Source organism: Brienomyrus brachyistius, chromosome 2 (assembly GCF_023856365.1).
Source record: "Brienomyrus brachyistius isolate T26 chromosome 2, BBRACH_0.4, whole genome shotgun sequence".
Lineage (NCBI taxonomy): Eukaryota > Metazoa > Chordata > Actinopteri > Osteoglossiformes > Mormyridae > Brienomyrus > Brienomyrus brachyistius.
This window is the reverse complement of record NC_064534.1, coordinates 42,094,802-42,115,618: the sequence shown is the minus strand read 5'-3', so window position 1 is coordinate 42,115,618 and position 20,817 is coordinate 42,094,802. Positions and strand designations below refer to the sequence as shown.

Sequence of the window (20,817 nt, the reverse complement as noted above, 5' to 3'; positions counted from 1 at the left end):
GAGTGACAGTCTTCAAGTTTGTGAGAAGATCGCGCCCTGGTGGAATAAAGGCACGGACAGCTTACAGCAGCTAGAATTACCAGGAAGTATTTAGAGTAAAACGGTGTGTAAAAGCTGCCTTTATGAATGAGAGAAAAAAAAATATATATATATAAAATAGTAAAATGGAAGGGGAGTGATAGATTTAAATAAATCGTGAAGTGGAGCGCCCCCTGTATAAAGTAAAAGTGAGAAAAGCTTACAGCACCTGGTATTCCCAGGTGGTCTCCCATTCAAGTACTAACCAGAACCTACCCTCCTTAGTTTCCGAGATCAGACGAGATCGGGCGTGTTCAGGGTGGTATGGCCGTAAGCGAAAGATGCTACCAAAAAAAGCCCTTTTGCATTACACGCGTCTATACATGCCAGTTAGTCCCATTGGATCCTACTCCTGCTTTTTTTTTTTTTTTTATCTGACTCACACTGCAGCCCCACCATCCAATCGGCAGCGCCGGACCCACACCAAACATTCACCAAACTACTCAGCCGGCAGGCTACCACAATTATTCCATTCTTTCCGCATCCGCACACTTCCTTCTTTTTAACTCCTTTTCACTACCGCACAGGTTAATCGCCGCACGTCCCCCGCCGGCAAACATTACTCCTTTGCCTACTGCATGCAGGCTTCTCTTAACGACCCTCTGTTATCAACTCCGCTAACAGCCACAAAATCTCCGCCGCACGAAGCCCACTGGTAGCTGCTGAATCACATGCTTCCCCAAAACGTCGCGCTATCAGAACACTGGGAGCTACACACACCAACAAGTCCATACTGCAGGCTGCAGCCAGAACAATTTTCTACATTCAAACATCGACGGCCTCTTCTCTCTAAAAATTCACCAGACCGCTTCTACCACCAGCAAAGACGTTTCCATCCCTAATTCCTCTGTGATTCCCACTAACCTAAACATTAAGCTGGCATTGAAGGGTGTGAATTACCCCGGCCAATCTGTTCTTTTAAATACAGCTTTTAGCAAGTTTTGAAAGGAGAAGAGCAGAACTTGCTATGCCAATAATATCGAGTCTTCTGTGGCGAAGTGGTTTTTGCATAGAAAACAAAGCGGTCAGTTGAAGAGGAATAATATCAGTACTTTGTTTAAAACTGTGTGTAAAAAGCTGTCTCTTTATCATTAACAATAAGTTGTAAAACGTGAATGGGGAGTGACAGTCTTCAAGTTTGTGAGAAGATCGCGCCCTGGTGGAATAAAGGCACGAACAGCTTACAGCACCTAGAATTACCAGGAAGTATTTAGAGTAAAACGGTTTCTAAAAGCTGCCTTTATGAATGAGAGAAAAAAATATATATATATATATAAAATAGTAAAATGGAAGGGGAGTGATAGATTTAAATTAATCGTGAAGTGGAGCGCCCCCTGTATAAAGTAAAAGTGAGAAAGGCTTACAGCACCTGGTATTCCCAGGAGGTCTCCCATCCAAGTACTAACCAGACCCTACCCTGCTTGGCTTCCGAGATCAGACGAGATCGGGCGTGTTCAGGGTGGTATGGCCGTAAGCGAGGGATGCTACCAAAAACAGCCCTTTTGCATTACACGCGTCTATACATGCCAGTTAGTCCCATTGGATCCTACTCCTGGTTTTTTTTTTTTTTTTTTATCTGACTCACACTGCAGCCCCACCATCCAATCGGCAGCGCCGGACCCACACCAAACATTCACCAAACTACTCAGCCGGCAGCCTACCACAATTATTCCATTCTTTCCGCATTCGCACACTTCCTTCTCTTTAACTCCTTTTCACTACCGCACAGGTTAATCGCCGCACGTCCCCCGCCGGCAAACATTACTCCTTTGCCTACTGCATGCAGGCTTCTCTTAACGACCCTCTGTTATCAACTCCGCTAACAGCCACAAAATCTCCGCCGCACAAAGCCCACTGGTAGCTGCTGAATCACATGCTTCCCCAAAACGTCGCACTGTCAGAACACTGGGAGCTACACACACCAACAAGTCCATACTGCAAGCTGCAGCCAGAACAATTTTCTACATTCAAACATCGACGGCCTCTTCTCTCTAAAAATTCAGCAGACCGCTTCTACCACCAGCAAAGAAGTTTCCATCCCTAATTCCTCTGTGATTCCCACTAACCTAAACATTAAGCTGGCATTGAAGGGTGTGAATTACCCTGGCCAATCTGTTCTTTTAAATACAGCTTTTAGCAAGTTTTGAAAGGAGAAGAGCAGAACTTGCTATGCCAATAATATCGAGTCTTCTGTGGCGAAGTGGTTTTTGCATAGAAAACAAAGCGGTCAGTTGAAGAGGAATAATATCAGTACTTTGTTTAAAACTGTGTGTAAAAAGCTGTCTCTTTATCATTAACAATAAGTTGTAAAACGTGAATGGGGAGTGACAGTCTTCAAGTTTGTGAGAAGATCGCGCCCTGGTGGAATAAAGGCACGAACAGCTTACAGCACCTAGAATTACCAGGAAGTATTTAGAGTAAAACGGTGTGTAAAAGCTGCCTTTATGAATGAGAGAAAAAAAAAATATATATAAAATAGTAAAATGGAAGGGGAGTGATAGATTTAAATAAATCGTGAAGTGGAGCACCCCCTGTATAAAGTAAAAGTGAGAAAAGCTTACAGCACCTGGTATTCCCAGGTGGTCTCCCATCCAAGTACTAACCAGAACCTACCCTCCTTAGCTTCCGAGATCAGACGAGATCAGGCGTGTTCAGGGTGGTATGGCCGTAAGCGAAAGATGCTACCAAAAACAGCCCTTTTGCATTACACGCGTCTATACATGCCAGTTAGTCCCATTGGATCCTACTCCTGTTTTTTTTTTTTTTTTATCTGACTCACACTGCAGCACCACCATCCAATCGGCAGCGCCGGACCCACACCAAACATTCACCAAACTACTCAGCCGGCAGCCTACCACAATTATTCCATTCTTTCCGCATCCGCACACTTCCTTATTTTTAACTCCTTTTCACTACCGCACAGGTTAATCGCCGCACGTCCCCCGCCGGCAAACATTACTCCTTTGCCTACTGCATGCAGGCTTCTCTTAATGACCCTCTGTTATCAACTCCGCTAACAGCCACAAAATCTCCGCCGCACGAAGCCCACTGGTAGCTGCTGAATCACATGCTTCCCCAAAACGTCGCGCTGTCAGAACACTGGGAGCTACACACACCAACAAGTCCATACTGCAGGCTGCAGCCAGAACAATTTTCTACATTCAAACATCGACGGCCTCTTCTCTCTAAAAATTCACCAGACCGCTTCTACCACCAGCAAAGAAGTTTCCATCCCTAATTCCTCTGTGATTCCCACTAACCTAAACATTAAGCTGGCATTGAAGGGTGTGAATTACCCCGGCCAATCTGTTCTTTTAAATACAGCTTTTAGCAAGTTTTGAAAGGAGAAGAGCAGAACTTGCTATGCCAATAATATCGAGTCTTCTGTGGCGAAGTGGTTTTTGCATAGAAAACAAAGCGGTCAGTTGAAGAGGAATAATATCAGTACTTTGTTTAAAACTGTGTGTAAAAAGCTGTCTCTTTATCATTAACAATAAGTTGTAAAACGTGAATGGGGAGTGACAGTCTTCAAGTTTGTGAGAAGATCGCGCCCTGGTGGAATAAAGGCACGGACAGCTTACAGCACCTAGAATTACCAGGAAGTATTTAGAGTAAAACGGTGTGTAAAAGCTGCCTTTATGAATGAGAGAAAAAAAAATATATATATAAAATAGTAAAATGGAAAGGGAGTGATAGATTTAAATAAATCGTGAAGTGGAGCACCCCCTGTATAAAGTAAAAGTGAGAAAAGCTTACAGCCCCTGGTATTCCCAGGTGGTCTCCCATCCAAGTACTAACCAGAACCTACCCTCCTTAGCTTCCGAGATCAGACGAGATCGGGCGTGTTCAGGGTGGTATGGCCGTAAGCGAAAGATGCTACCAAAAACAGCCCTTTTGCATTACACGCGTCTATACATGCCAGTTAGTCCCATTGGATCCTACTCCTGTTTTTTTTTTTTTTTTATCTGACTCACACTGCAGCACCACCATCCAATCGGCAGCGCCGGACCCACACCAAACATTCACCAAACTACTCAGCCGGCAGCCTACCACAATTATTCCATTCTTTCCGCATCCGCACACTTCCTTATTTTTAACTCCTTTTCACTACCGCACAGGTTAATCGCCGCACGTCCCCCGACGGCAAACATTACTCCTTTGCCTACCTCATGCAGGCTTCTCTTAACGACCCTCTGTTATCAACTCCGCTAACAGCCACAAAATCTCCGCCGCACGAAGCCCACTGGTAGCTGCTGAATCACATGCTTCCCCAAAACGTCGCGCTGTCAGAACACTGGGAGCTACACACACCAACAAGTCCATACTGCAGGCTGCAGCCAGACCTATTTTCTACATTCAAACATCGACGGCCTCTTCTCTCTAAAAATTCACCAGACCGCTTCTACCACCAGCAAAGAAGTTTCCATCCCTAATTCCTCTGTGATTCCCACTAACCTAAACATTAAGCTGGCATTGAAGGGTGTGAATTACCCCGGCCAATCTGTTCTTTTAAATACAGCTTTTAGCAAGTTTTGAAAGGAGAAGAGCAGAACTTGCTATGCCAATAATATCGAGTCTTCTGTGGCGAAGTGGTTTTTGCATAGAAAACAAAGCGGTCAGTTGAAGAGGAATAATATCAGTACTTTGTTTAAAACTGTGTGTAAAAAGCTGTCTCTTTATCATTAACAATAAGTTGTAAAACGTGAATGGGGAGTGACAGTCTTCAAGTTTGTGAGAAGATCGCGCCCTGGTGGAATAAAGGCACGAACAGCTTACAGCACCTAGAATTACCAGGAAGTATTTAGAGTAAAACGGTTTCTAAAAGCTGCCTTTATGAATGAGAGAAAAAAAAAAATATATATATAAAATAGTAAAATGGAAGGGGAGTGCTAGATTTAAATTAATCGTGAAGTGGAGCGCCCCCTGTATAAAGTAAAAGTGAGAAAAGCTTACAGCACCTGGTATTCCCAGGTGGTCTCCCATCCAAGTACTAACCAGACCCTACCCTGCTTAGCTTCCAAAATTAGACGAGATCGGGCATGTTCAGAGTGGTATGGCCGTAAGCGAGAGATGCTACCAAAAACAGCCCTTTTGCATTACACGCCTCTATACATGCCAGTTAGTCCCATTGGATCCTACTCCTGTTTTTTTTTTTTTTTTATCTGACTCACACTGCAGCACCACCATCCAATCGGCAGCGCCGGACCCACACCAAACATTCACCAAACTACTCAGCCGGCAGCCTACCACAATTATTCCATTCTTTCCGCATCCGCACACTTCCTTCTTTTTAACTCCTTTTCACTACCGCACAGGTTAATCGCCGCACGTCCCCCGCCGGCAAACATTACTCCTTTGCCTACTGCATGCAGGCTTCTCTTAACGACCCTCTGTTATCAACTCCGCTAACAGCCACAAAATCTCCGCCGCACGAAGCCCACTGGTAGCTGCTGAATCACATGCTTCCCCAAAACGTCGCGCTGTCAGAACACTGGGAGCTACACACACCAACAAGTCCATACTGCAGGCTGCAGCCAGAACAATTTTCTACATTCAAACATCGACGGCCTCTTCTCTCTAAAAATTCACCAGACCGCTTCTACCAGCAGCAAAGAAGTTTCCATCCCTAATTCCTCTGTGATTCCCACTAACCTAAACATTAAGCTGGCATTGAAGGGTGTGAATTACCCCGGCCAATCTGTTCTTTTAAATACAGCTTTTAGCAAGTTTTGAAAGGAGAAGAGCAGAACTTGCTATGCCAATAATATCGAGTCTTCTGTGGCGAAGTGGTTTTTGCATAGAAAACAAAGCGGTCAGTTGAAGAGGAATAATATCAGTACTTTGTTTAAAACTGTGTGTAAAAAGCTGTCTCTTTATCATTAACAATAAGTTGTAAAACGTGAATGGGGAGTGACAGTCTTCAAGTTTGTGAGAAGATCGCGCCCTGGTGGAATAAAGGCACGAACAGCTTACAGCACCTAGAATTACCAGGAAGGATTTAGAGTAAAACGGTTTCTAAAAGCTGCCTTTATGAATGAGAGAAAAAAAAAAAATATATATCAAATAGTAAAATGGAAGGGGAGTGATAGATTTAAATTAATCGTGAAGTGGAGCGCCCCCTGTATAAAGTAAAAGTGAGAAAAGCTTACAGCACCTGGTATTCCCAGGTGGTCTCCCATCCAAGTACTAACCAGACCCTACCCTGCTTAGCTTCCAAGATCAGACGAGATCGGGTGTGTTCAGGGTGGTATGGCCGTAAGCGAGACATGCTACCAAAAACAGCCCTTTTGCATTACACGCCTCTATACATGCCAGTTGGTCCCATTGGATCCTACTAATGTTCTTTTTTTTTTTTATCTGACTCACACTGCAGCACCACCATCCAATCGGCAGCGCCGGACCCACACCAAACATTCACCAAACTACTCAGCCGGCAGCCTACCACAATTATTCCATTCTTTCCGCATCCGCACACTTCCTTCTTTTTAACTCCTTTTCACTACCGCACAGGTTAATCGCCGCACGTCCCCCGCCGGCAAACATTACTCCTTTGCCTACTGCATGCAGGCTTCTCTTAACGACCCTCTGTTATCAACTCCGCTAACAGCCACAAAATCTCCGCCGCACGAAGCCCACTGGTAGCTGCTGAATCACATGCTTCCCCAAAACGTCGCGCTGTCAGAACACTGGGAGCTACACACACCAACAAGTCCATACTGCAGGCTGCAGCCAGAACAATTTTCTACATTCAAACATCGACGGCCTCTTCTCTCTAAAAATTCACCAGACCGCTTCTACCACCAGCAAAGAAGTTTCCATCCCTAATTCCTCTGTGATTCCCACTAACCTAAACATTAAGCTGGCATTGAAGGGTGTGAATTACCCCGGCCAATCTGTTCTTTTAAATACAGCTTTTAGCAAGTTTTGAAAGGAGAAGAGCAGAACTTGCTATGCCAATAATATCGAGTCTTCTGTGGCGAAGTGGTTTTTGCATAGAAAACAAAGCGGTCAGTTGAAGAGGAATAATATCAGTACTTTGTTTAAAACTGTGTGTAAAAAGCTGTCTCTTTATCATTAACAATAAGTTGTAAAACGTGAATGGGGAGTGACAGTCTTCAAGTTTGTGAGAAGATCGCGCCCTGGTGGAATAAAGGCACGAACAGCTTACAGCACCTAGAATTACCAGGCAGTATTTAGAGTAAAACGGTGTGTAAAAGCTGCCTTTATGAATGAGAGAAAAAATAAATATATAAAATAGTAAAATGGAAGGGGAGTGATAGATTTAAATTAATCGTGAAGTGGAGCGCCCCCTGTATAAAGTAAAAGTGAGAAAATCTTACAGCACCTGGTATTCCCATGTGGTCTCCCATCCAGGTACAAACCAGACCCTACCCTGCTTAGCTTCCGAGATCAGACAAGATCGGACGTGTTCAGGGTGGTATGGCCGTAAGCGAGAGATGCTACCAAAAACAGCCCTTTTGCATTACACGCGTCTATACATGCCAGTTAGTCCCATTGGATCCTACTCCTGTTTTTTTTTTTTTTATCTGACTCACACTGCAGCCCCACCATCCAATCGGCAGCGCCGGACCCACACCAAACATTCACCAAACTACTCAGCCGGCAGCCTACCACAATTATTCCATTCTTTCCGCATCCGCACACTTCCTTCTTTTTAACTCCTTTTCACTACCGCACAGGTTAATCGCCGCACGTCCCCCGCCGGCAAACATTACTCCTTTGCCTACTGCATGTAGGCTTCTCTTAACGACCCTCTGTTATCAACTCCGCTAACAGCCACAAAATCTCTGCCGCACGAAGCCCACTGGTAGCTGCTGAATCACATGCTTCCCCAAAACGTCGCGCTGTCAGAACACTGGAAGCTACACACACCAACAAGTCCATACTGCAGGCTGCAGCCAGAACAATTTTCTACATTCAAACATCGACAGCCTCTTCTCTCTAAAAATTCACCAGACCGCTTCTACCACCAGCAAAGAAGTTTCCATCCGTAATTCCTCTGTGATTCCCACTAACCTAAACATTAAGCTGGCATTGAAGGGTGTGAATTACCTCGGCCAATCTGTTCTTTTAAATACAGCTTTTAGCAAGTTTTGAAAGGAGAAGAGCAGAACTTGCTATGCCAATAATATCCAGTCTTCTGTGGCGAAGTGGTTTTTGCATAGAAAACAAAGCGGTCAGTTGAAGAGGAATAATATCAGTACTTTGTTTAAAACTGTGTGTAAAAAGCTGTCTCTTTATCATTAACAATAAGTTGTAAAACGTGAATGGGGAGTGACAGTCTTCAAGTTTGTGAGAAGATCGCGCCCTGGTGGAATAAAGGCACGAACAGCTTACAGCACCTAGAATTACCAGGAAGTATTTAGAGTAAAACGGTTTCTAAAAGCTGCCTTTATGAATGAGAGAAAAAATATATATATATATAAAATAGTAAAATGGAAGGGGAGTGATAGATTTAAATTAATCGTGAAGTGGAGCGCCCCCTGTATAAAGTAAAAGTGAGAAAAGCTTACAGCACCTGGTATTCCCAGGTGGTCTCCCATCCAAGTACTAACCAGACCCTACCCTGTTTGAATTCCGAGATCAGACGAGATCGGGTGTTTTCAGGGTGGTACGGCCGTAAGCGAGAGATGCTACCAAAAACAGCCCTTTTGCATTACACGCCTCTATACATGCCAGTTGGTCCCATTGGATCCTACTAATGTTCTTTTTTTTTTTTATCTGACTCACACTGCAGCACCACCATCCAATCGGCAGCGCCGGACCCACACCAAACATTCACCAAACTACTCAGCCGGCAGCCTACCACAATTATTCCATTCTTTCCGCATCCGCACACTTCCTTCTTTTTAACTCCTTTTCACTACCGCACAGGTTAATCGCCGCACGTCCCCCGCCGGCAAACATTACTCCTTTGCCTACTGCATGCAGGCTTCTCTTAACGACCCTCTGTTATCAACTCCGCTAACAGCCACAAAATCTCCGCCGCACGAAGCCCACTGGTAGCTGCTGAATCACATGCTTCCCCAAAACGTCGCGCTGTCAGAACACTGGGAGCTACACACACCAACAAGTCCATACTGCAGGCTGCAGCCAGAACAATTTTCTACATTCAAACATCGACGGCCTCTTCTCTCTAAAAATTCACCAGACCGCTTCTACCACCAGCAAAGAAGTTTCCATCCCTAATTCCTCTGTGATTCCCACTAACCTAAACATTAAGCTGGCATTGAAGGGTGTGAATTACCCCGGCCAATCTGTTCTTTTAAATACAGCTTTTAGCAAGTTTTGAAAGGAGAAGAGCAGAACTTGCTATGCCAATAATATCGAGTCTTCTGTGGCGAAGTGGTTTTTGCATAGAAAACAAAGCGGTCAGTTGAAGAGGAATAATATCAGTACTTTGTTTAAAACTGTGTGTAAAAAGCTGTCTCTTTATCATTAACAATAAGTTGTAAAACGTGAATGGGGAGTGACAGTCTTCAAGTTTGTGAGAAGATCGCGCCCTGGTGGAATAAAGGCACGAACAGCTTACAGCACCTAGAATTACCAGGAAGTATTTAGAGTAAAACGGTTTCTAAAAGCTGCCTTTATGAATGAGAGAAAAAAAAAATATATATATAAAATAGTAAAATGGAAGGGGAGTGATAGATTTAAATTAATCGTGAAGTGGAGCGCCCCCTGTATAAAGTAAAAGTGAGAAAAGCTTACAGCACCTGGTATTCCCAGGTGGTCTCCCATCCAAGTACTAACCAGACCCTACCCTGCTTAGCTTCCAAGATCAGACGAGATCGGGTGTGTTCAGGGTGGTATGGCCGTAAGCGAGACATGCTACCAAAAACAGCCCTTTTGCATTACACGCCTCTATACATGCCAGTTGGTCCCATTGGATCCTACTAATGTTCTTTTTTTTTTTATCTGACTCACACTGCAGCACCACCATCCAATCGGCAGCGCCGGACCCACACCAAACATTCACCAAACTACTCAGCCGGCAGCCTACCACAATTATTCCATTCTTTCCGCATCCGCACACTTCCTTCTTTTTAACTCCTTTTCACTACCACACAGGTTAATCGCCGCACGTCCCCCGCCGGCAAACATTACTCCTTTGCCTACTGCATGCAGGCTTCTCTTAACGACCCTCTGTTATCAACTCCGCTAACAGCCACAAAATCTCCGCCGCACGAAGCCCACTGGTAGCTGCTGAATCACATGCTTCCCCAAAACGTCGCGCTGTCAGAACACTGGGAGCTACACACACCAACAAGTCCATACTGCAGGCTGCAGCCAGAACAATTTTCTACATTCAAACATCGACGGCCTCTTCTCTCTAAAAATTCACCAGACCGCTTCTACCACCAGCAAAGAAGTTTCCATCCCTAATTCCTCTGTGATTCCCACTAACCTAAACATTAAGCTGGCATTGAAGGGTGTGAATTACCCCGGCCAATCTGTTCTTTTAAATACAGCTTTTAGCAAGTTTTGAAAGGAGAAGAGCAGAACTTGCTATGCCAATAATATCGAGTCTTCTGTGGCGAAGTGGTTTTTGCATAGAAAACAAAGCGGTCAGTTGAAGAGGAATAAAATCAGTACTTTGTTTAAAACTGTGTGTAAAAAGCTGTCTCTTTATCATTAACAATAAGTTGTAAAACGTGAATGGGGAGTGACAGTCTTCAAGTTTGTGAGAAGATCGCGCCCTGGTGGAATAAAGGCACGAACAGCTTACAGCACCTAGAATTACCAGGAAGTATTTAGAGTAAAACGGTGTGTAAAAGCTACGTTTATGAATGAGAGAAAAATATATATATATATAAAATAGTAAAATGGAAGGGGAGTGATAGATTTAAATTAATCGTGAAGTGGAGCGCCCCCTGTATAAAGTAAAAGTGAGAAAAGCTTACAGCACCTGGTATTCCCAGGAGGTCTCCCATCCAAGTACTGACCAGACCCTACCCTGCTTGGCTTCCGAGATCGGATGAGATCGGGCGTGTTCAGGGTGGTATGGCCGTAAGCGAGAGACGTGACCAAAAACAGCCCTTTTGCATTACACGCGTCTATACATGCCAGTTAGTCCCATTGGATCCTACTCCTGTTTTTTTTTTTTTTTTATCTGACTCACACTGCAGCACCACCATCCAATCGGCAGCGCCGGACCCACACCAAACATTCACCAAACTACTCAGCCGGCAGCCTACCACAATTATTCCATTCTTTCCGCATCCGCACACTTCCTTCTTTTTAACTCCTTTTCACTACCGCACAGGTTAATCGCCGCACGTCCCCCGCCGGCAAACATTACTCCTTTGCCTACTGCATGCATGCTTCTCTTAACGACCCTCTGTTATCAACTCCGCTAACAGCCACAAAATCTCCGCCGCACGAAGCCCACTGGTAGCTGCTGAATCACATGCTTCCCCAAAACGTCGCGCTGTCAGAACACTGGGAGCTACACACACCAACAAGTCCATACTGCAGGCTGCAGCCAGAACAATTTTCTACATTCAAACATCGACGGCCTCTTCTCTCTAAAAATTCACCAGACCGCTTCTACCACCAGCAAAGAAGTTTCCATCCCTAATTCCTCTGTGATTCCCACTAACCTAAACATTAAGCTGGCATTGAAGGGTGTGAATTACCCCGGCCAATCTGTTCTTTTAAATACAGCTTTTAGCAAGTTTTGAAAGGAGAAGAGCAGAACTTGCTATGCCAATAATATCGAGTCTTCTGTGGCGAAGTGGTTTTTGCATAGAAAACAAAGCGGTCAGTTGAAGAGGAATAATATCAGTACTTTGTTTAAAACTGTGTGTAAAAAGCTGTCTCTTTATCATTAACAATAAGTTGTAAAACGTGAATGGGGAGTGACAGTCTTCAAGTTTGTGAGAAGATCGCGCCCTGGTGGAATAAAGGTACGAACAGCTTACAGCACCTAGAATTACCAGGCAGTATTTAGAGTAAAACGGTGTGTAAAAGCTGCCTTTATGAATGAGAGAAAAAAGAAATATATAAAATAGTAAAATGGAAGGGGAGTGATAGATTTAAATTAATCGTGAAGTGGAGCGCCCCCTGTATAAAGTAAAAGTGAGAAAATCTTACAGCACCTGGTATTCCCATGTGGTCTCCCATCCAGGTACAAACCAGACCCTACCCTGCTTAGCTTCCGAGATCAGACAAGATCGGACGTGTTCAGGGTGGTATGGCCGTAAGCGAGAGATGCTACCAAAAACAGCCCTTTTGCATTACACGCGTCTATACATGCCAGTTAGTCCCATTGGATCCTACTCCTGTTTTTTTTTTTTTTTATCTGACTCACACTGCAGCCCCACCATCCAATCGGCAGCGCCGGACCCACACCAAACATTCACCAAACTACTCAGCCGGCAGCCTACCACAATTATTCCATTCTTTCCGCATCCGCACACTTCCTTCTTTTTAACTCCTTTTCACTACCGCACAGGTTAATCGCCGCACGTCCCCCGCCGGCAAACATTACTCCTTTGCCTACTGCATGTAGGCTTCTCTTAACGACCCTCTGTTATCAACTCCGCTAACAGCCACAAAATCTCTGCCGCACGAAGCCCACTGGTAGCTGCTGAATCACATGCTTCCCCAAAACGTCGCGCTGTCAGAACATTGGAAGCTACACACACCAACAAGTCCATACTGCAGGCTGCAGCCAGAACAATTTTCTACATTCAAACATCGACAGCCTCTTCTCTCTAAAAATTCACCAGACCGCTTCTACCACCAGCAAAGAAGTTTCCATCCGTAATTCCTCTGTGATTCCCACTAACCTAAACATTAAGCTGGCATTGAAGGGTGTGAATTACCTCGGCCAATCTGTTCTTTTAAATACAGCTTTTAGCAAGTTTTGAAAGGAGAAGAGCAGAACTTGCTATGCCAATAATATCCAGTCTTCTGTGGCGAAGTGGTTTTTGCATAGAAAACAAAGCGGTCAGTTTAAGAGGAATAATATCAGTACTTTGTTTAAAACTGTGTGTAAAAAGCTGTCTCTTTATCATTAACAATAAGTTGTAAAACGTGAATGGGGAGTGACAGTCTTCAAGTTTGTGAGAAGATCGCGCCCTGGTGGAATAAAGGCACGAACAGCTTACAGCACCTAGAATTACCAGGAAGTATTTAGAGTAAAACGGTTTCTAAAAGCTGCCTTTATGAATGAGAGAAAAAATATATATATATATAAAATAGTAAAATGGAAGGGGAGTGATAGATTTAAATTAATCGTGAAGTGGAGCGCCCCCTGTATAAAGTAAAAGTGAGAAAAGCTTACAGCACCTGGTATTCCCAGGTGGTCTCCCATCCAAGTACTAACCAGACTCTACCCTGTTTAGTTTCCGAGATCAGACGAGATCGGGTGTTTTCAGGGTGGTACGGCCGTAAGCGAGAGATGCTACCAAAAACAGCCCTTTTGCATTACACGCCTCTATACATGCCAGTTGGTCCCATTGGATCCTACTAATGTTCTTTTTTTTTTTTATCTGACTCACACTGCAGCACCACCATCCAATCGGCAGCGCCGGACTAACACCAAACATTCACCAAACTACTCAGCCGGCAGCCTACCACAATTATTCCATTCTTTCCGCATCCGCACACTTCCTTCTTTTTAACTCCTTTTCACTACCGCACAGGTTAATCGCCGCACGTCCCCCGCCGGCAAACATTACTCCTTTGCCTACTGCATGTAGGCTTCTCTTAACGACCCTCTGTTATCAACTCCGCTAACAGCCACAAAATCTCTGCCGCACGAAGCCCACTGGTAGCTGCTGAATCACATGCTTCCCCAAAACGTCGCGCTGTCAGAACACTGGAAGCTACACACACCAACAAGTCCATACTGCAGGCTGCAGCCAGAACAATTTTCTACATTCAAACATCGACAGCCTCTTCTCTCTAAAAATTCACCAGACCGCTTCTACCACCAGCAAAGAAGTTTCCATCCGTAATTCCTCTGTGATTCCCACTAACCTAAACATTAAGCTGGCATTGAAGGGTGTGAATTACCTCGGCCAATCTGTTCTTTTAAATACAGCTTTTAGCAAGTTTTGAAAGGAGAAGAGCAGAACTTGCTATGCCAATAATATCCAGTCTTCTGTGGCGAAGTGGTTTTTGCATAGAAAACAAAGCGGTCAGTTGAAGAGGAATAATATCAGTACTTTGTTTAAAACTGTGTGTAAAAAGCTGTCTCTTTATCATTAACAATAAGTTGTAAAACGTGAATGGGGAGTGACAGTCTTCAAGTTTGTGAGAAGATCGCGCCCTGGTGGAATAAAGGCACGAACAGCTTACAGCACCTAGAATTACCAGGAAGTATTTAGAGTAAAACGGTTTCTAAAAGCTGCCTTTATGAATGACAGAAAAAAAAAATATATATATAAAATAGTAAAATGGAAGGGGAGTGATAGATTTAAATTAATCGTGAAGTGGAGCGCCCCCTGTATAAAGTAAAAGTGAGAAAAGCTTACAGCACCTGGTATTCCTAGGTGGTCTCCCATCCAAGTACTAACCAGACCCTACCCTGCTTAGCTTCCGAGATCAGACGAGATCGGGCGTGTTCAGGGTGGTATGGCCATAAGCGAGAGACGCTACCAAAAACAGCCCTTTTGCATTACACGCCTCTATACATGCCAGTTGGTCCCATTGGATCCTACTCCTGGTTTTTTTTTTTTTTTTTATCTGACTCACACTGCAGCACCACCATCCAATCGGCAGCGCCGGACCCACACCAAACATTCACCAAACTACTCAGCCGGCAGCCTACCACAATTATTCCATTCTTTCCGCATCCGCACACTTCCTTCTCTTTAACTCCTTTTCACTACCGCACAGGTTAATCGCCGCACGTCCCCCGCCGGCAAACATTACTCATTTGCCTACCGCATGCAGGCTTCTCTTAACGACCCTCTGTAATCAACTCCGCTAACAGCCACAAAATCTCCGCCGCACGAAGCCCACTGGTAGCTGCTGAATCACATGCTTCCCCAAAACGTTGCGCTGTCAGAACACTGGGAGCTACACACACCAACAAGTCCATACTGCAGGCTGCAGCCAGAACAATTTTCTACATTCAAACATCGACGGCCTCTTCTCTCTAAAAATTCACCAGACCGCTTCTACCACCAGCAAAGAAGTTTCCATCCCTAATTCCTCTGTGATTCCCACTAACCTAAACATTAAGCTGGCATTGAAGGGTGTGAATTACCCCGGCCAATCTGTTCTTTTAAATACAGCTTTTAGCAAGTTTTGAAAGGAGAAGAGCAGAACTTGCTATGCCAATAATATCGAGTCTTCTGTGGCGAAGTGGTTTTTGCATAGAAAACAAAGCGGTCAGTTGAAGAGGAATAATATCAGTACTTTTTTTTAAAACTGTGTGTAAAAAGCTGTCTCTTATTCATTAACAATAAGTTGTAAAACGTGAATGGGGAGTGACAGTTTTCAAGTTTGTGAGAAGATCGCGCCCTGGTGGAATAAAGGCACGAAGAGCTTACAGCACCTAGAATTACCAGGCAGTATTTAGAGTAAAACGGTGTGTAAAAGCTGCCTTTATGAAAGAGAGAAAATAAAAATATATATATATAAAATAGTAAAATGGAAGGGGAGTGATAGATTTAAATTAATCGTGAAGTGGAGCGCCCCCTGTATAAAGTAAAAGTGAGAAAAGCTTACAGCACCTGGTATTCCCAGGTGGTCTCCCATCCAAGTACTAACCAGACCCTACCCTGCTTAGCTTCCGAGATCAGACGAGATCGGACGTGTTCAGGGTGGTATGGCCATAAGCGAGAGACGCTACCAAAAACAGCCCTTTTGCATTACACGCCTCTATACATGCCAGTTGGTCCCATTGGATCCTACTCCTGGTTTTTTTTTTTTTTTTTTATCTGACTCACACTGCAGCACCACCATCCAATCGGCAGCGCCGGACCCACACCAAACATTCACCAAACTACTCAGCCGGCAGCCTACCACAATTATTCCATTCTTTCCGCATCCGCACACTTCCTTCTCTTTAACTCCTTTTCACTACCGCACAGGTTAATCGCCGCACGTCCTCCGCCGGCAAACATTACTCATTTGCCTACCGCATGCAGGCTTCTCTTAACGACCCTCTGTAATCAACTCCGCTAACAGCCACAAAATCTCCGCCGCACGAAGCCCACTGGTAGCTGTTGAATCACATGCTTCCCCAAAACGTTGCGCTGTCAGAACATTGGGAGCTACACACACCAACAAGTCCATACTGCAGGCTGCAGCCAGAACAATTTTCTACATCCAAACATCGACGGCCTCTTCTCTCTAAAAATTCACCAGACCGCTTCTACCACCAGCAAAGAAGTTTCCATCCCTAATTCCTCTGTGATTCCCACTAACCTAAACATTAAGCTGGCATTGAAGGGTGTGAATTACCCCGGCCAATCTGTTCTTTTAAATACAGCTTTTAGCAAGTTTTGAAAGGAGAAGAGCAGAACTTGCTATGCCAATAATATCGAGTCTTCTGTGGCGAAGTGGTTTTTGCATAGAAAACAAAGCGGTCAGTTGAAGAGGAATAATATCAGTACTTTGTTTAAAACTGTGTGTAAAAAGCTGTCTCTTTATCATTAACAATAAGTTGTAAAACGTGAATGGGGAGTGACAGTCTTCAAGTTTGTGAGAAGATCGCGCCCTGGTGGAATAAAGGCACGAACAGCTTACAGCACCTAGAATTACCAGGAAGTATTTAGAGTAAAATGGTTTCTAAAAGCTGGCTTTATGAAAGAGAGATAAAATATATATATATATATAAAATAGTAAAATGGAAGGGGAGTGCTAGATTTAAATTAATCGTGAAGTGGAGCGCCCCCTGTATAAAGTGAAAGTGAGTAAAGCTTACAGAACCTGGTATTCCCAGGAGGTCTCCCATCCAAGTACTAACCAGACCCTACGCTGCTTGGCTTCCGAGATCAGACGAGATCGGGCTTGTTCAGGGTGGTATGGCCGTAAGCGAGAGATGCTACCAAAAACAGCCCTTTTGCATTACACGCGTCTATACATGCCAGTTAGTCCCATTGGATCCTACTAATGTTTTTTTTTTTTTTTTATCTGACTCACACTGCAGCACCACCATCCAATCGGCAGCGCCGGACCCACACCAAACATTCACCAAACTACTCAGCTGGCAGCCTACCACAATTATTCCATTCTTTCCGCATCCGCACACTTCCTTCTCTTTAAGTCCTTTTCACTACCTCACAGGTTAATCGCCGCACGTCCCCCGCCGGCAAACATTACTCATTTGCCTACCGCATGCAGGCTTCTCTTAACGACCCTCTGTAATCAACTCCGCTAACAGCCACAAAATCTCCGCCGCACGAAGCCCACTGGTAGCTGCTGAATCACATGCTTCCGCAAAACGTCGCGCTGTCAGAACACTGGGAGCTACACACACCAACAAGTCCATACTGCAGGCTGCAGCCAGAACAATTTTCTACATTCAAACATCGACAGCCTCTTCTCTCTAAAAATTCACCAGACCGCTTCTACCACCAGCAAAGAAGTTTCCATCCCTAATTCCTCTGTGATTCCCACTAACCTAAACATTAAGCTGGCATTGAAGGGTGTGAATTACCCCGGCCAATCTGTTCTTTTAAATACAGCTTTTAGCAAGTTTTGAAAGGAGAAGAGCAGAACTTGCTATGCCAATAATATCGAGTCTTCTGTGGCGAAGTGGTTTTTGCATAGAAAACAAAGCGGTCAGTTGAAGAGGAATAATATCAGTACTTTGTTTAAAACTGTGTGTAAAAAGCTGTCTCTTTATCATTAACAATAAGTTGTAAAACGTGAATGGGGAGTGACAGTCTTCAAGTTTGTGAGAAGATCGCGCCCTGGTGGAATAAAGGCACGAACAGCTTACAGCACCTAGAATTACCAGGCAGTATTTAGAGTAAAACGTGTGTAAAAGCTGCCTTTATGATTGAGAGAAAAAAGAAATATATAAAATAGTAAAACGGAAGGGGAGTGATAGATTTAAATTAATCGTGAGGTGGAGTGCCCCCTGTATAAAGTAAAAGTGAGAAAAGCTTTCAGCACGTGGTATTCCCAGGCAGTCTCCCATCCAAGTACTAACCAGACTCTACCCCGCTTAGCTTCCGAGATCAGACGAGATCAGGCGTGTTCAGGGTGGTATGGCCATAAGCAAGAGATGCTACCAAAAACAGCCCTTTAGCATTACACGCCTCTATACATGCCAGTTAGTCCCATTGGATCCTACTCCTGTTTTTTTTTTTTTTTATCTGACTCACACTGCAGCACCACCATCCAATCGGCAGTGCCGCACCCACACCAAACATTCACCAAACTACTCAGCCGGCAACCCACCACAATTATTCCATTCTTTCCGCATCCGCACACTTCCTTCTCTTTAAGTCCTTTTCACTACCGTACAGGTTAATCGCCGCACGTCCCCCGCCGGCAAACATTACTCATTTGCCTAGCGCATGCAGGCTTCTCTAAACGACCCTCTGTTATCAACTCTGCTAACAGCCACAAAATCTCCGCCGCACGAAGCCCACTGGTAGCTGCTGAATCACATGCTTCCCCAAAACGTCGCGCTGTCAGAACACTGGGAGCTACACACACCAACAAGTCCATACTGCAGGCTGCAGCCAGAACAATTTTCTACATTCAAACATCGACGGCCTCTTCTCTCTAAAAATTCACCAGACCGCTTCTACCACCAACAAAGAAGTTTCCATCCCTAATTCCTCTGTGATTCCCACTAACCTAAACATTAAGCTGGCATTGAAGTGTGTGAATTACCATGGCCAACCTGCTCTTTTAAATACAGCTTTTAGCAAGTTTTGAAAGGAGGAGAAGAGCAGACCTTGCTATGCCAATAATATCGAGTCTTTTGTGGTGAAGTGGTTTTTGCATAGAAAACAAAGCGGTGAGTTGAAGAGGAATTATATCAGTACTTTGTTTAAAACTGTGTGTAAAAAGCTGTCTCTTTATCATTAACAATAAGTTGTAAAACGTGAATGGGGAGTGACAGTCTTCAAGTTTGTGAGAAGATCGCGCCCTGGTGGAATAAAGGCACGAACAGCTTACAGCACCTAGAATTACCAGGCAGTATTTAGAGTTAAACGGTGTGTAAAAGCTGCCTTTATGAATGAGAGAAAAAAAAAATATATATAAAATAGTAAAACGTAAGGGGAGTGATAGATTTAAATTAATCGTGAAGTGGAGTGCCCCCTGTATAAAGTAAAAGTGAGAAAAGCTAACAGCACCTTGTATTCCCAAGAGGTCTCCCATCCAAGTACTAACCAGACCCTACCCTGATTGGCTTCCGAGATCGGATGAGATCGGGCGTGTTCAGGCTGGCATGGCCATAAGCGAGAGACGCTACCAAAAACAGCCCTTTTGCATTACACGCCTCTATACATGCCAGTTGGTCCCATTGGATCCTACTAATGTTTTTTTTTTTTTTTTTTATCTGACTCACACTGCAGCCCCACCATCCAATCGGCAGCGCCGGACCCACACCAAACATTCACCAAACTACTCAGCCGGCAGCCTACCACAATTATTCCATTCTTTCCGCATCCGCACACTTCCTTCTCTTTAACTCCTTTTCACTACCGCACAGGTTAATCGCCGCACGTCCCCCGCCGGCAAACATTACTCCTTTGCCTACTGCATGCAGGCTTCTCTTAACGACCCTCTGTTATCAACTCCGCTAACAGCCACAAAATCTCCGCCGCACGAAGCCCACTGGTAGCTGCTGAATCACATGCTTCCCCAAAACGTCGCGCTGTCAGAACACTGGGAGCTACACACACCAACAAGTCCATACTGCAGGCTGCAGCCAGAACAATTTTCTACATTCAAACATCGACGGCCTCTTCTCTCTAAAAATTCACCAGACCGCTTCTACCACCAGCAAAGAAGTTTCCATCCCTAATTCCTCTGTGATTCCCACTAACCTAAACATTAAGCTGGCATTGAAGGGTGTGAATTACCCCGGCCAATCTGTTCTTTTAAATACAGCTTTTAGCAAGTTTTGAAAGGAGAAGAGCAGAGCTTGCTATGCCAATAATATCGAGTCTTCTGTGGCGAAGTGGTTTTTGCATAGAAAACAAAGCGGTCAGTTGAAGAGGAATAATATCAGTACTTTGTTTAAAACTGTGTGTAAAAAGCTGTCTCTTTATCATTAACAATAAGTTGTAAAACGTGAATGGGGAGTGACAGTCTTCAAGTTTGTGAGAAGATCGCGCCCTGGTGGAATAAAGGCACGAACAGCTTACAGCACCTAGAATTACCAGGAAGTATTTAGAGTAAAACGGTTTCTAAAAGCTGGCTTTATGAAAGAGAGAAAAAATATATATATATAAAATAGTAAAATGGAAGGGGAGTGCTAGATTTAAATTATTCGTGAAGTGGAGCGCCCCCTGTATGAAGTAAAAGTGAGAAAAGCATACAGCACCTGGTATTCCCAGGAGGTCTCCCATCCAAACACTAACCAGACCCTACCCTGCTTAGCTGCCGAGATCAGACGAGATCGGGCGCGTTCAGGGTGGTACGGCCGTAAGCGAGAGATGCTACCAAAAACAGCCCTTTTGCATTACACGCCTCTATACATGCCAGTTGGTCCCATTGGATCCTACTAATGTTCTTTTTTTTTTTTATCTGACTCACACTGCAGCCCCACCATCCAATCGGCAGCGCCGG

The 20,817-nt window shown here is 44.4% G+C and overlaps 16 non-coding genes and 2 pseudogenes across 16 annotated transcripts; all 18 read right to left on the bottom strand.

Moving 5' to 3' along the window:
- Positions 1-235: 235 nt before the first annotated feature.
- Positions 236-354, bottom strand: LOC125730943 (5S ribosomal RNA). The gene has a single exon (XR_007391236.1). It is a non-coding gene; the product is annotated as a 5S ribosomal RNA (ribosomal RNA).
- Positions 355-1,435: 1,081 nt separating this feature from the next.
- Positions 1,436-1,554, bottom strand: LOC125732425 (5S ribosomal RNA). Its single transcript, XR_007391805.1, has one exon. It is a non-coding gene; the product is annotated as a 5S ribosomal RNA (ribosomal RNA).
- Positions 1,555-2,632: 1,078 nt separating this feature from the next.
- LOC125736768 (5S ribosomal RNA) lies at positions 2,633-2,751 on the bottom strand. The gene has a single exon (XR_007396038.1). It is a non-coding gene; the product is annotated as a 5S ribosomal RNA (ribosomal RNA).
- Positions 2,752-3,827: 1,076 nt separating this feature from the next.
- On the bottom strand, positions 3,828-3,946 carry LOC125735893 (5S ribosomal RNA). The gene has a single exon (XR_007395176.1). It is a non-coding gene; the product is annotated as a 5S ribosomal RNA (ribosomal RNA).
- Positions 3,947-5,024: 1,078 nt separating this feature from the next.
- LOC125731110 (5S ribosomal RNA) lies at positions 5,025-5,143 on the bottom strand. Its single transcript, XR_007391397.1, has one exon. It is a non-coding gene; the product is annotated as a 5S ribosomal RNA (ribosomal RNA).
- A 1,077-nt stretch (positions 5,144-6,220) lies between these two features.
- Positions 6,221-6,339, bottom strand: LOC125732797 (5S ribosomal RNA). The gene has a single exon (XR_007392164.1). It is a non-coding gene; the product is annotated as a 5S ribosomal RNA (ribosomal RNA).
- A 1,072-nt stretch (positions 6,340-7,411) lies between these two features.
- Positions 7,412-7,530, bottom strand: LOC125730895 (5S ribosomal RNA). Its single transcript, XR_007391188.1, has one exon. It is a non-coding gene; the product is annotated as a 5S ribosomal RNA (ribosomal RNA).
- Positions 7,531-8,605: 1,075 nt separating this feature from the next.
- On the bottom strand, positions 8,606-8,724 carry LOC125735378 (5S ribosomal RNA). The gene has a single exon (XR_007394674.1). It is a non-coding gene; the product is annotated as a 5S ribosomal RNA (ribosomal RNA).
- A 1,076-nt stretch (positions 8,725-9,800) lies between these two features.
- On the bottom strand, positions 9,801-9,919 carry LOC125732796 (5S ribosomal RNA). The gene has a single exon (XR_007392163.1). It is a non-coding gene; the product is annotated as a 5S ribosomal RNA (ribosomal RNA).
- Positions 9,920-10,993: 1,074 nt separating this feature from the next.
- On the bottom strand, positions 10,994-11,112 carry LOC125732871 (5S ribosomal RNA). The gene has a single exon (XR_007392235.1). It is a non-coding gene; the product is annotated as a 5S ribosomal RNA (ribosomal RNA).
- A 1,073-nt stretch (positions 11,113-12,185) lies between these two features.
- LOC125730894 (5S ribosomal RNA) lies at positions 12,186-12,304 on the bottom strand. Its single transcript, XR_007391187.1, has one exon. It is a non-coding gene; the product is annotated as a 5S ribosomal RNA (ribosomal RNA).
- A 1,076-nt stretch (positions 12,305-13,380) lies between these two features.
- On the bottom strand, positions 13,381-13,499 carry LOC125736568 (5S ribosomal RNA). Its single transcript, XR_007395846.1, has one exon. It is a non-coding gene; the product is annotated as a 5S ribosomal RNA (ribosomal RNA).
- A 1,076-nt stretch (positions 13,500-14,575) lies between these two features.
- Positions 14,576-14,694, bottom strand: LOC125733720 (5S ribosomal RNA). Its single transcript, XR_007393057.1, has one exon. It is a non-coding gene; the product is annotated as a 5S ribosomal RNA (ribosomal RNA).
- A 1,082-nt stretch (positions 14,695-15,776) lies between these two features.
- On the bottom strand, positions 15,777-15,895 carry LOC125734089 (5S ribosomal RNA). The gene has a single exon (XR_007393415.1). It is a non-coding gene; the product is annotated as a 5S ribosomal RNA (ribosomal RNA).
- Positions 15,896-16,977: 1,082 nt separating this feature from the next.
- LOC125731077 (5S ribosomal RNA) lies at positions 16,978-17,096 on the bottom strand. The gene has a single exon (XR_007391364.1). It is a non-coding gene; the product is annotated as a 5S ribosomal RNA (ribosomal RNA).
- Positions 17,097-18,168: 1,072 nt separating this feature from the next.
- LOC125731925 (5S ribosomal RNA) lies at positions 18,169-18,287 on the bottom strand (annotated as a pseudogene).
- A 1,077-nt stretch (positions 18,288-19,364) lies between these two features.
- LOC125731808 (5S ribosomal RNA) lies at positions 19,365-19,483 on the bottom strand (annotated as a pseudogene).
- Positions 19,484-20,560: 1,077 nt separating this feature from the next.
- LOC125730776 (5S ribosomal RNA) lies at positions 20,561-20,679 on the bottom strand. The gene has a single exon (XR_007391067.1). It is a non-coding gene; the product is annotated as a 5S ribosomal RNA (ribosomal RNA).
- Positions 20,680-20,817: the final 138 nt, after the last annotated feature.